Consider the following 14,301-nt stretch of genomic DNA (forward strand, 5'->3'; position numbering starts at 1 on the left):
GGAAAAGGAAGTGAGTGTTTAATGGGTATAAGTTTCCATTTTACAAGATGAAAAGCATCCTGGAGATGCATGGTGGTGATGGTTTCACAACATCATGAATGTATTTAATACCACTCAACTGTACAGTTAAAAAATGGTGAAAATGGTAGATTTTATGTTACATGTATTTTACCACAATTAAAAAAAAAATGGTGGGGGGTGGCTACAGGTACTGAGACTTAGGAGAGAGATATAGTATATTCCAGCTGCGGGGGGGAGGGGGGGCAGGGGCAGTGTGCATCCTGATCTTATTCTCCCTCACCTTCTTTTCTGACAGTGACACACTTCTATTAGGATCGCATTTGAATTCAGCCTCATTTTACCCTAAAGATATTTCAGACTCTAGCCTCATCTTACTCTAGGAACAGCTCTGACCTAGGCCTTTCTAATCACATACCATAGAAAGTACCACTCCAGTACACCCTGAAGTGGCTGACACTCTGACCTTGGCTGACATTAAGCCTCAGGAAAGAAGAGCGATGTGAAGCAACTGGCCTGAGTAACTCTAAGGTTATCCCAAACTATGGGAAGAAAGTCTTTCCCGGGGAGTGGGGGAGAAAAATTTCCAAATCATCCCAAACCCAGAAGGGGTACACTTTCTGCGTGTACAAGGCAAAGGTGTGTCAAATGGCACACAGGAAGATTTCACCCAGAGGCCTCTTTCCAGGTACGTTTTAGGTTTCCAGCTGCAGCAGCATCACAAATATCAGTGTGTTCCCACGTGAGTCAATGAACAATGCGCAATTCAGGACGTTCAGGCTTTGCCTTTCTTCTGGTATCTAGGCCTCTGGTTTACACACTTCACTCAGCAGCAAAGCAATAATATTTAGACTCCGTCCTTCTATAATATTTTGGGGGGCCTGGAACAGACCTAGGCTTTACAACTTTCTAGCCATGCAATCTTGGACAAATAATTTTCCTCACTTGTAATTTTCCTCATCTTGCTGGGATGTGAAGAAAAGTAAACACATATCTATAAAGCCTCTAGCAATGTAGCTGCCCCAAAAGATTTCATGCAACAAATACTTACTAAGCATAGGCTACACGCCAGTCAGTATTCTAGGCACTGAGGACTTGGCAATGAATGAAAATCCCTGCTCCTGTGGAACTAACAAGGTGGAGGGCTGGAGAAAGAAATCTATCAGAGGGTGATAAAGGCTATGGAGAAATACAGAGAAAGAGGTTGCAGGGTGCTCTGAGAAAGGAGTTGCTATTTTTAAATAGAATGACTGAAGAAATCCTTACTGAGAGGTTGGCATTTGACCAAAAGATCTGAAAGAAATGAGCTAAGGAGCCCCACGGAAAGAGGAAAAAGAGGGGAAAAACAAATGTGAAGGGCTCGAGGCAGGAGCATGTCCCTCTTGTTCAAAGAACAGTGAGGAGGCCCACGGGGCAGGGTGAGCAGGTGGAGGGAGATGAAGATAAGCCAGGTAACTGAAAGCCCAGGACTTGGACTTTTTCTCTGAAAGATACGGTTTTGAACAGAAGAGCTATATGATTAGATTTACATCTTGAAAGGATCGCTCTGACTGTTCCATTTAAGACAAACTGTTGGCAGACAGGGGCAAAAGCGGGAAACCAACTAAGAGGCTATTACCTCTCCAAGAAAAGGGACAGCAGTAGTTCAGATCAAGGGGGTAGTAGCAGAGGATATGAAAAATGTCTGAATTTCGGATCCGTTTTAAAGGTAGAACAAATATGATCTGCTGACAGACTGAATGTAAGTGTGAACTTGTTAAGTTTAAAATGCTGATTAGACGGGAGGCCTGGGTGGCTCAGTCGTTAAGCGTCTGCCTTCGGCTCAGGTCATGATCCCGGGGTCCTGGGATCGAGCCCCGCATAGGGCTCCCTGCTCAGCAGGGAGCCTGCTTCTCCCTCTCCCTCTGCCTGCCACTCCCCTGCTTGTGCTCTCTCTCTCTCTCTCTGACGAATAAATAAATAAAATCTTTAAAAAACAATAAAATAGGGTGCCTGGGTGGCTCAGTTGGTTGGGCGACTGCCTTCGGCTCAGGTCATGATCCCAGAATCGTGGGATTGAGTCCCACATCGGGCTCCCGGCTCAGCAGGGAGCCTGCTTCTCCCTCTGGCCCTCTCCCCTCTCATGCTGTTTCTCTCTCTCTTTCTCTCAAATAAATAAATATCTTTTTTTTAAAAAAGTTTAAAAAAATAAATAAAATAAAAAACAATAAAATAAAATGCTGATTTGACATCCAAAATCTCAATTAAGAGGTTAGATATACAAGTCTAAAGTTCAGAGAAGTCTGAGCTGGAAACACAAATTTGAGAGTTTTCAATGAACAGATGATCCTTAAAACAACGGAAATGGCTTCTAAATGTCATTGATTTATTACACAGTAATGAAATAGCCAACGAATAGTGGCTGCTTTTATAAACCCTTTGTTTCCTTAAGGTGCTAGAAATCTTGCCAACTCTTTTTTTTTTTTTTTTTTTAAAGATTTTATTTATTTATTTGAGAGAGAGAGAATGAGAGACAGAGAGCATGAGAGGAAGGAGGGTCAGAGGGAGAAGCAGACTCCCTGCCGAGCAGGGAGCCCGATGTGGGACTCGATCCCGGGACTCCAGGATCATGACCTGAGCTGAAGGCAGTCGCTTAACCAACTGAGCCACCCAGGCGCCCCGAAATCTTGCCAACTCTTAACATGAATAAAACTTTGGTACCCAACATCTAACCCCATTACCAATCCCTCACAAAAATTTGACTTTCTGCTCTGCATTTTTCCTCACTCTCTTCCTTCCTTTCAAATTTTCAATTAAAACATCAGGTACGTGGGGGCACCTAGATGGCTCAGTCAGAAGAGTAAGCGATCGTGAGTTCAAGCCCCATGTTGGGTGTAGAGACTACTTAAAAAAAAAAAATTTTTTTTAAACATCAGATAAGTGGAGGCATTGTGGTATTAAGTGGTAAAGGCACTAATAATTCTATAGTTAGGTTTGAATCCTCTATCTTAGCTGTATACTAGTTCTATGACCGTGGAACTGTAATTTTCTTAGTAAGATGGAGCTAATAGTACCTCTGTTACAGAATTGTTGTGATGATAACATCCATTCATTCACTTGTTCAACAAAAACTTACTGAGCATCTATCACATGCCCAGGACTATGTCTAGCACTAGAGCTACAATGGTAAACAAGCAGAGGTCGTACTGTCCTCGTCAAGTTGACAGCCCAAGGGACCATAATATTTCTAAACAACCAAGACAAAATTTAAAATTTTTTAAAAATCATCTTAAAAAAATAAGTATGTAAAGAGCATCACACAGTGCCTGGCAAGTAGTAGGTCCTAAATAAATGACCACACTTATATTTTATAATTAAAGTATATAAATCCTCACAGAACAACACATTTTTAGAATTGGGACGACTTTTAGAAATCAAAAGGTCCAACTCTCTCATTTAACAGAAGAGCAGATTAAATTACTCCATAATAACTTACTCAGGACACCTGTTCAATCAGGCCGTGAGCCAGGTATGTGGGTACAAGGATAGTAAAACAGTCCCCGCCTTATGTCAAATAAATATGCAAGGGGAAGTGACCTGCCTGAGTAACTTAGCTGCTCACTCACACTGGAAATCATACCTTCTAATTTTCAGTGTTTCGCTCTTTCCACTGATCCAAAATTATTCCATTTAAATAAAAATATTTATCAAGAAGAACCTTACCATGTGCCCTGTGCCAAAGAGAGTGGCATTGTACAACTCAGCAAGTCCTCACAGGTAAGTTGTCAAAAAGAATAGCTTGGGCTTAGAAATTGATCCTTTTTGGGCACCTGGGTAGCGCAGTCGGTTAAGCGTCTGCCTTCGGCTCAGGTCACGATCCCAGGGTCCTAGGATCGAGTCCCGCATCAGGCTCCCTGCTCCGTGGGGGGGTCTGCTTCGCCCTCTGCCCCTCCTCCCACTCATTCTCTCAATCTCTGTCTCAAATAATAAATAAATAAAATATTTTTTAAAAAGAAAGAAATTGATCCTTTTTTGCTCTGTGAGTCAACAACAATACGCAGCAGCCAGGGCCTATTGGCGTTGGTAGCAGATTACAGAAAGATGGAGAAAAATAAAGTGAAAGCCACTGGCTAAGCAGAGAGAAAACAGAGCAAGGCCTTTCTCCTTCGCTCCAGAGATTAAGTCACAGTCCCTCCAGGGTAGGGCCGATCACAGAACTCCACCTTTACTCTCTCTGGGCCATCCACCCATCCTCACCCCCTTTCAAGGATTGAGTTTCTAATGGGAAAAACAACAGTGGTGTGGAAAGAGCACACCCTGAGGGCTCACAGACCTCAGCTGAAATGCTGGCTCCACCTCTCACTGGCTGAATGTTTCTTACCTCAACTATTTCTGCATAGAAAATGGTGACTATACTGTACTTCTGTGGTGAGCATTAGAATTGTGCTCGATGTATCTAGAAAAATGCCTAGCATGCAGAGGTTACTCAATATATAGTACTATCGTTAATTATTATTAATGTCCAGGTCTCCCCTACCTACCCCACACTCCTTGTGACTGCAGGCTTCAACAGAACACCACAGTGTAGGGCTCCGACAGGAACAGGACGCTCTGAGACAGACACGGCACCTCCATTGGCTACATTCCTCCCTCTCTCCTCCCTCAACCTAGACCAGCTCAGCTCCCCACTCCACTCCGCCAACTTTGAAAAAACAAAATCTTTGAACCTGCCTTCTCTGGTCCCTCTTCAGAATATCATCTTCTTTCCTTCCTTCCCTTACCACTATCTTTCTCAAAAGAGAAGTCTACACTTGCTGCCTCTGTGTCCTCACCTCCTACTCCCTCCCTAAGCCACAGCAGTCTAGCTACCATCCCCACCCCTCCACTGAAACTGCCGTCACCAGGTCACCAATGACTCAACAGCTCAGTTCAGGGCTCACCCTACTTGTTCTCTGCTTCAATAGACACTTAAGACACTTTATTTTATTTTATTTTATTTTTTTTTTTAAAGATTTTATTTATTTATTTGAGAGAGAGAGAGAGTACATGAGAGGGGGGAGGGTCAGAGGGAGAAGCAGACTCCCTGCCGAGCAGGGAGCCCGATGTGGGACTCGATCCAGGGACTCCAGGATCATGACCTGAGCCGAAGGCAGTCGCTTAACCAACTGAGCCACCCAGGCGCCCCAAGACACTTTATTTTAGAAACTCTTCCCATTCCTGGCTTCCCAGACAGTACTTTCTCCTACCTCTCTGATTGCTCCTCCTCAAGACTCTTTCCCTAGCTTTTCTGTCTACATATATCAGAGTTCTCCTAGGCCCTATCCTCAACCTCCTTCCTTTCTGTACTTTATGGATTTTACTCAGGTGACTTCACCTATTACTCTTTTTTTAAGATTTTAGTTATTTATTTATTTGAGAGAGAGCAAGAGAGAGAGCTCGAGCAGGGAGGAGGGCAGAGGGAGAAGAAGATGCCCCACTGAGCAGGGAGCCCGATGGGACTCTGGGATCATGACCTGAGCCAAAGGCAGACTCTTAACCCACTGAGCCACCGAGGCGCCCCTCACCTATTGCTAATGATATCTACTCTCACTTGGAAATCATTCCCATAGCTATGCTCCTACCTCTCTGAGGAACTCCAAAGCTCCTATCTTCTCCCCTAAGTAGCAGATGTCATCCACAAGCATCTCAAAACCAACATAAACTCCCCACAGCAGCTCTCTAGGCTGTATTTCCATGTGTTAATGGCCTCACACTAACATCCAGTCACCTAACACTTCTTCCTCCGCCCTTCGCTCACACATTTCAGTTAATCCCCATGACCACTACCCTAGTCCCAGCCTCCAGCATTTGCAACTGCTCTCCTGCCCCTAGTTTATCCACTCTCGGCCTCCCGAGCACAGGCATCAAAGAGATCTTTCTAAAACACCACTCTGACCAAGTGACTCTCCACCTTAAATATCTAGAGTAAAGCTCAACTCCAACAGGATGTAAGCTCTTTGCCATTCAGAATCCCTTCTGAGCAGCCCAACAGTGGGTCCAGCACCAGGAACAAGTCACCATTCCCTGAACACGCCATGTATTTCTTCACTCACATTACCTAGTACTCTTCTGGTCATCCTTTTTTTGTTTGTTTGTTTTTTTAAGTATAATCTCCATTTTTTTCCCCCAAAGGACTTAGCTCCTTACATGGGTTTTGGTAGAGGTAGTGGGGCAGTACCTGCAGGTCTAAATTGGGGTGGGGGTGTTGGGTCCTTCTGTGCTTCACGAGAGCAATTCCTGACCACCTTACTATGGATGGCACAGCACACACAGTAATGTAGTTTCACATAGAGCTTGGGAAGCACATCGACCTTGAACACACTTGCTTCAGACATGTCCCTGACGGCGGCAGCCTCTACGTTCCGAATAACGAATTTCTCAATGGCCTTGTCCTTGGGCACACAACAGACCCAGCTGGTGCAGCAAAGAGGCTGCATGAGACCACGGCTCTTTTTGGCATGACCATTATTCCTTCTTTCCTTGGTCATCTTGGAAGTGAGGACCCGAGAGACACTCTTCTGGTCATCCTTAAAGATCCACCTTAAACATCTCTGAAGCCTTCCCTGACACCCTCTAGCTAAGCATTTAGACCCTCCTTTCTTTCTCCCAATACAACTTCTATGTTCCTCTACTGTAGCACTTGTGACACAATATTGAGTGTACTTGCCTATGTGCTTATCTTCTCAGTAATCTGTGGATTGCTCAAGGACAAGGACTATGTCTGTCACATCTCCATAAGGCAGCCCACTTGCCCAGTCTCTCAAGATGAGCAGCCAGACTATCAACCATGGTGGAGATATTCCCCCCATATCAGGAGAGCGAACTCTAATGGCAGCAGGAAGTCTTAATACTTCCCCTCTTGCAAATGCTGCTTGGACTCTGACTCCAGAGGAAGCATCCTGACCTAATTCCTGGGGCCCTTCTGCCTAGAACAGCCTGTTCAATAGGGATAGGAGAGCTTCCTGTAGATTAAAATTCTTTGGAAAATGATTTCTAAAATGGGCTAATTACAAGTAGGGCTGGCCACTGCCAGATCCATTTCAGGAAGTCATGTCAAGACTTTTACATACCGTCAAAAGTAAGTGAGGTGAGTACTACAACAGCCTGTGGCTAGTCTTCCTGCTTTTAATTCCACCTCTCCTTGGGACACAGCCCTGCACCACATACTGGCAACAAGTTGTTCACTAGCCAGAAATCTGTGATGGCTTCTCACTGCCTAAAACTGCACAGCATGGTGATTAAGAACAAGGACCCTAAAATATATCATCCAGGCCTGAATCCCAATTCCACCACTCATTAACCATGTGAGTTTGAGCAAGTTATTTAAGTTCTCTGGGCCTCTGTTTTCTCACCTGTAAAATAAGAAAATAATAGTATACCTACCCTCTTAGGATTGGTATAAAGATTAAATACTCTAAAAATAAGAATTAAATAATAAAAAATTAAACCAGCTTACCATTAAAAATGTTATTAACAGTGCCTGGTTCATGGTAAGAACTTAGTAAATTATATATAAACATATTCAGGTTTCAAGTCCCTCTGTCATTTAAAACCTGAGACAAGAACTGTTGCCCTGACCCATTTCACATGCCACAACTCACCAGTTCCCAATCCTTTTAACTTCTGACTTCATCACTTATGATTCTTTGCCTCTACCCACAATATCAACCCTCCATCTACCAGCCCCTCCCTCTGTCCTTAGCTGCAAATTCTCCCTGGAAGTGCTACCTACAGCTGCCTGGAAAATGCCCCTCGGCAGAGTGCCACGCCTAAGAGCGATACAGGATAACACCTTCACCTGAGCACCCCAATCTCCTTGCTCACTCCTACTTGCACTCAGGTCATTTTTCCAATCCAAACGCCTCCCTGAACTTCTGCAGGAGATAAACCTTAAACAGAGTTTTAGACACTAAGTCACACCATCTCCAGGAAGCCTGCTAGACTACAGTGATCCTCAACCACTAAAGTCTTAATCTGTAAGATATACTTCCTCACTCATATCATCCAACCATCTCTATGAGATGAAGTTCCATGAGGCAGTATCTGGTGTTCTATTACTACGTCCCTATTATCCTAGAACAATGACTGGGTCATAGTAAATGTTTAATAACTACTTACAGAATGCAATTAATCTACCCCAACATTTTCATCTTTAAATAAGAAAACGGGGTGCCTGGGTGGCTCAGTCAGTTGAGTATCCGACTCTTGGTTTCGGCTCAGGTCATGATCTCAGGGTCATGAGATCGAGCCCCGCATCAGGCTCTGCACTGAGGGTGGAGCCTGTTTGGGATTCTCTCTCTTCCTCTCCCTCTGCTGTTCCACACCCTCCCCCCACCCGGCCGCCACTTGTGCTCATGCACTCTCTCTCTTTCTCTAAAAAAAAAAAAAAGAAAGAAAAGAAATAAATAAGAAAACTAGGATTGAGAAAATAGAAGTACCTCAGTCAAAGCTGAGTGAGGACTGAAACCCAGAACTCTGCAAGACTGAAATTATGAATGCAATCCACCCCCAACACACTTCTGGGCCAGCTGCAATTCACAAGAGAGCAGACAGACAGTTCTCTGATTAAACTGAGTGACGTTCCCTCAAAGCAGGGCATTTATCTTCTCCTCCAGAAGCAAAAGACTAGGCCAACTATAGATGCTCGATTAGCTAAATCTCTTACCATTGATTCTAGGACATAATCAGGGACTGGTGGATTAACCAAGATCTCCAGCTTTCTGTAGCAACAACCCAGTCTGTGAAAAGAAGGGGAGCCCTGGAGTTACCTTGCCAACCAAAGGACAGGTTGCCATTTAACTTCTCCAAGCCTTACTAACAGAAAAGCAGGAAGCCACTTTGTGCTCATTTACCTAATTGTGTTCCGTGGAACACTAGTGTCTTATGTGATGTCAATAGATGGGTTTGTCTGGAGTTTGGGGGTAGGGAGCAGGGAGGGGGTGGAAATTCCATAATCAAAAAAATATAGGAGGGGGCGCCTGGGTGGCTCAGTTGGTTAAGCAACTGCCTTCGGCTCAGGTCATGATTCTGGAGTCCCGGGATCGAGTCCCACATCGGGCTCCCTGCTCAGCAGGGGGTCTGCTTCTCCCTCTGACCCTTCCCCTCTCATGCTCTCTGTCTCCCATTCTCTCTCTCAGATAAATAAATAAAATCTTTAAAAAAAAAAAAAAAAATATATAGGAGGGGCACCTGGCTAGCTCAGCCCATAGAGCATGGGACTCTTGATCTCAGGGTCATGAGTTAAAGCTTAAAAAAAGTTGGGGGGGGGGGCGCTTAGGTGGCTCAGTCATTAAGCATCTGCCTTCAGCTCAGGTCATGATCCCAGGGTCCTGGAATCGAGCCCCACATCGGGCTCCCTGCTCAGCGGAAGCCTGCTTCTCCCTCTCCCACTCTCCCTGCTTGCGTTCCCTCTCTCGCTGTGTCTTTCTCTGTCAACTAAATAAATTATTTTTTTTTAAATGTAGGAAACCCTACATACCTTTCCTTATCATATTAAAGGATCCTAGCTTTTCCAAACTTGATCTCAAAGGTCTCTCAAGAGTAATACCTATTGTCTTTTCATATGAGAGAGATATTCTGAAGAACACTTATTTTATTTTTTAATTTACTTTTTAAGAACTTATTTTAGGGGTGCCTGGGTGGCTCAGTCGTTAAGCGTCTGCCTTCAGCTCAGGTCCTGATCCCAGGGTCCTGGGATCAAGCCCCGCATCAGGCTCCCTGCTCTGCGGGGAGCCTGCTTCTCCCTCTACCAGCCCCCCTGCTGTGTTGTCTCTCTCTCTGTCAAATAAATCAATAAAATCTTTTAAAAAAATTAAAAAATAAAAATAAAAGAATGCAGTGTACACATGTATAAAGGTACTATTATTCCACAGTTCCCCAAATGGACAGGACCCTAAATAGGAACTGGACTTGGACTACTAAAATCACATTACTTTCTCCAGCACAATAAGCTTGGGAGAAAGTTAACCTGGATTCAGATCTGTCTGCTAACTTTAAAGCCTGTGTCTTTCTATCATTACACTATATTCCTTGACAGTTGTTTATTCTAAAAAATCTTTACGGAGCTACAGATGCAATGCTAGGTACAAGGATATAAGGAAGTGTAAGATTTAGTAATCTCTGCACTCACTGAACTCATAATTTGGTGATATTCATTGCTATGACAGAGGGAATGGGAACATAGGGATAGACAGCGGGAAAGGAGGTAATGAGAGCTTGAGGGGAGCCCTAATCTTTGGTGGTAAGAGAAGTTGCCAGGGAAGGCTTCCCAGAGAAGTAGGTACATCAGTGCTAGTCTAGTGATAAAGAACATGGCGGGAGGGGAGGGGAAACATGGGCTCTCAAGGGAATAGACCAGTTTCTTAAAGAAGGCCAGCTTCTGGCCTATCCAATGAAGTAGGAGAGGAAAAAGGGGTCTTTACCAGATAATAGCACCTCCGGGGACTAACCAGAGATGCTTTAGGAAGCACATGCCAGGTTGGGTCGCCACCAGATACAAACAGCTGCCCTCCTGGAAACAATTAAGTGGCAGTTTTTACTCTGACAGAATCTTAGGCCTCAATGGAATATTTTGAAATCGCTTAAATAAACTCCCAGTTTATTGATAATAAGAGGTCCTAAGAGAACCTGGCTTCATTTGTCTCAACTCGAGCTGAATACGGGAGAAACACAGGTTAGACAATAATAATTATAATGGATGACAATTAATGAGAGCTTATTATGTGTCAGGCAATCTGCTAAATGTTCAACATGAATTAGCTCATCTTAATCTTCACAACAGCCCTTTGAGGTAGATAATATGATTATCTCCATGTTATAGATAAGGAAGTAGGCTCAGAGAGGTGAAGTAACTTGCCCAAAGTATTACTAGCAAAAGATGGAACCTAGGTAGACTGACCCCAGGGCCTATGTCCTTCATCACTAGACTAGCTGAGGTACCTACTTCTCTGGGAAGCCTCCTCTAACAAATCCTCTACCATGAAAGACTGGGGACCCCTGAATTCCCACTGCCTCCTATCCCTCTCTCTACTTCTTGTCCCCATTCCCTCTAACGTGGCAGTGAATTATCACCAAAATTATGAGTTCCATGAGGGCAGAGATTACTGAATCTTACACTTTCTTGTAACCCTTCTACCAAGCATCACATCTGCAACTCAATAAGTATTTTTTAGAATAAAAAACTGTCAAGGAATATAGTATAATGATAGAAAGACACAGGCTCTAAAGTCAAACAGACTTAGATCTGAATCCAGGCACTGCCACTTCTTAGCTATAATATTGACTAAGTTACTTAAGCACTCTGGGGCTCAGAGTGGTAAAATTTTTAACCATATAACATTGTGAGAAAACTAAGCTAAGCACCTTAAACAGTGCCTGGCACATAAAAGTTACCCAATTTTATTTGCCATCCTCCTCGTTTCCCCTTGTCTTTCACATATTGGTAGAAAGAACTCTAGTCTGAGAATCCAGAGTATAATTAGCTATAATCTGAATTAAGTACTTCTTTCTGGGCTTCAATTTCCTCGTCTATAACTCACAGACTATTGGTTCAGAACAAATGAAATAAAACATGCTTGAGTGGTTAAAAAACACAGTGCAGATGGAAAGATTTTTGTCATTCCACCGAACTAGCTTTTAAAATCAGCCTTGAACCGCACTACACAGAAGTGTCTTGAAGCTCACGAAGAAGAGCGATCTCTCAGAGACCCAAAAGCTATAAGATGAGGGAGTATTTGCACTGTCACTAGGAGAAGGAGCCAGTCCCACTGAAGAGCTGAGGTAAGTCACTGCCAAATGGCTTTGCTCCAGCAGTCCCCAGCTAATTAAGGCCTTGCTCCCCTGCCTGTCTGCCTGTGACCTCTGCAAAGGCTAGAGAACACCAAGTGCTCCACAGCAGCTCTTCTCTTGGCCAGACTGGCATAAGGTATTGCGGCCAAGGATCAGCCACAGCTATTGCTAAGAAGCTCCTGCCCTTGGCCCTCCTCAGAACAGAGCCCAGAACAAGGAGCCTTCAGGCTGTCCGGAGGTTATCAGTTCAGGATGCCTAAGAGTCAGCCTTACAGCTACCAAGACTCTGGGCCTCGAATGTGTCAGATGGGACAGAACTTAAGTCCTAAGCAGGCAGGCCCTTTGGACAGACTAGAAAGTCCCCTTATGCTATAGAATAAGGAGTAAGGATAAGGGATTGGTCCTCCCATTCTTAGCTGGAAGTATCTAGTCTTAGATGCTGTCAAGGTCACTTTGCAGGCTCTTCTTGAAGCTGCATAGGCCCCAGGAACCTAACCACTTCCTTTGTTCATTAAAGCAGAACTTTCATTCCACCCCTAAGGCTCCCTCCCCCAAGCCCAGCTCTAGAGTAAGATGGTCCATCCATTTTGCTCTTTAAAAGTTAAAACACATGGGCCCTTTTTGTTGTAAGGGTTTAACTGCTGCATTGGGAAAGAATGTAGGCCAAAAACAGCACACATGAGGAAGTAAAGAAGGTTTAAAAAGTACTACAAGTTAGTTACAGTCACTGTCCCCACTTAAGAGTTCCCGGTTCCTGCGTTATTGGTGCTCTTAGAGAACAGCTATAATCCAATAGTCTCCAAACTTTATTTTTGAACAGTGTAACCCTCTCTTTCAAATGCAGTTCAAATTAAATCTAATTAGGAGTCTCAATATCTAATTAGATCTCTAATGCAATAATGGATCTAGGTAGCAAACATCAATGGCTCCCAAAATCATCAGGCAAAAAGTTGATGGGAAATATTTTAACAAATAGATAAAACTGACAATATCTGAACCCACTCATCAATCTAAACATTATAAAAAGAGAGAAAACCAGATATAGTTGGACATCCTTTCTAAAAGAAAGAAAAGCAGGGCACCTGCGTGGATCAGTCAGTTAAGCGTCTGTCTTCGGCTCTGGTCATGATCTCAGGGTCCTGGGATCAAGCCCAGTGTCCTTCCTGCTCAGCTGGGAGTCTGCTTTTCCCTCTACCCGCCCCCCACTCTTTCTCCCTCTCTCTTTTCTCTCTCTCAAATAAATAAATAAAATCTTAAAAAAAAATGATTAAACCTGAATCTGATCAAGCCTCAAGATCCAACTACCAATTCATAATACAATACAGAGAACGTAGGAACATGTTAAATGCCACCATAGAGAGATAATCAGCAAAATCCAGAAACTGGAAAACTCTTCTGGACAAATGACCCAGTTTCTTCAACACAGAATTGCAAGGAAAAGAAAAAAAGGAGGGCGGGGGGAAGCTGTGGATTAGAAGAAACTCAAGATTTAGATCAACCAGAAAAAAGAAATAAAAGACATCCAAATTGGAAAAGAAGTAAAACTGTCACTATTTGCCGATGACATAATACTATATATAGAAAACCCTAAAGACTCCACCAGAAAACTATTAGAACTAACAAATAATTCAGTAAAGTTTCAGGATACAAAATTAATATACAGAAATTTGTTGTATTTCTATATGCTATTAATGAGCTATTAGGAAAAACAATTAAGAAAATAATCCCATTTATAATTGCATCAAAAAGAATAAAATACCTAAGAATAAATTTATAAATAAATTTACCAAGGAGGTAAAAGACCTATACGGTAAGACACTGATGAAAGAAATTAAAACTGTAAGACACTGATAAACAAAATGGAAAACTGTAAGACACCAATGAAAGAAACTAAAAAAGACACAATTAAATGGAAAGATATACAATGCTTGGGGCACCTGAGTGGCTCAGTCGGTTAAGCGTCTGTCTTGGGCTCAGGTCATGATCCCAGGGTCCTGAGATTGAGCCCCACATTAGGCTCCCTGCTCAATGGGTACCTGCTTCTCCCTCTCCCTCTGTCTCCCAGCTCATGCTCTCGTTCTCACTATCTCAAATAAATAAATAAAATCTTTAAAAAAAAAAAAGATACATAATGCTCATGGATTGGAAGAATTAATATTGTTAAAATGTCCACACTACCCAAAGCAATCTACAGATTCAGTGCAACCCCTATCAGAATACCAATGGCATTTTTCACAGAACTAGAACAAATATTCCTAAAATTTGTATGGAACCACAAAAGATCCCAAATAGCCAAATAATCTTAAGAAAGAAGAACAAAGCTGGAGGTATCATGTTCCCTGATTTCAAACTATACTACAAAACAACAGTAATCAAAACAATATTATACTGGCACAAAAACCGACACAGAGATCAGCTGAATAGAATAGACAGTCCAGGGGCACCCGGGTGGCTCAGTCGGTTAAACGTCTGCCTTCG

The 14,301-nt window shown here is 43.2% G+C and overlaps 1 protein-coding gene and 1 pseudogene across 5 annotated transcripts in view; both read right to left on the bottom strand.

The window, feature by feature from the left end:
* Positions 1 to 14,301, bottom strand: part of STIM1 (stromal interaction molecule 1) — a 187,318-nt gene that overhangs the window by 136,511 nt on the left and 36,506 nt on the right. The gene's annotated exons all lie outside the window — the stretch shown is intronic.
* Positions 4,186 to 7,211, bottom strand: LOC118552751 (small ribosomal subunit protein eS26 pseudogene; annotated as a pseudogene).

The sequence above is a fragment of the Halichoerus grypus genome, chromosome 11, assembly GCF_964656455.1.
Source record: "Halichoerus grypus chromosome 11, mHalGry1.hap1.1, whole genome shotgun sequence".
NCBI classification, from domain to species: Eukaryota; Metazoa; Chordata; class Mammalia; order Carnivora; family Phocidae; genus Halichoerus; species Halichoerus grypus.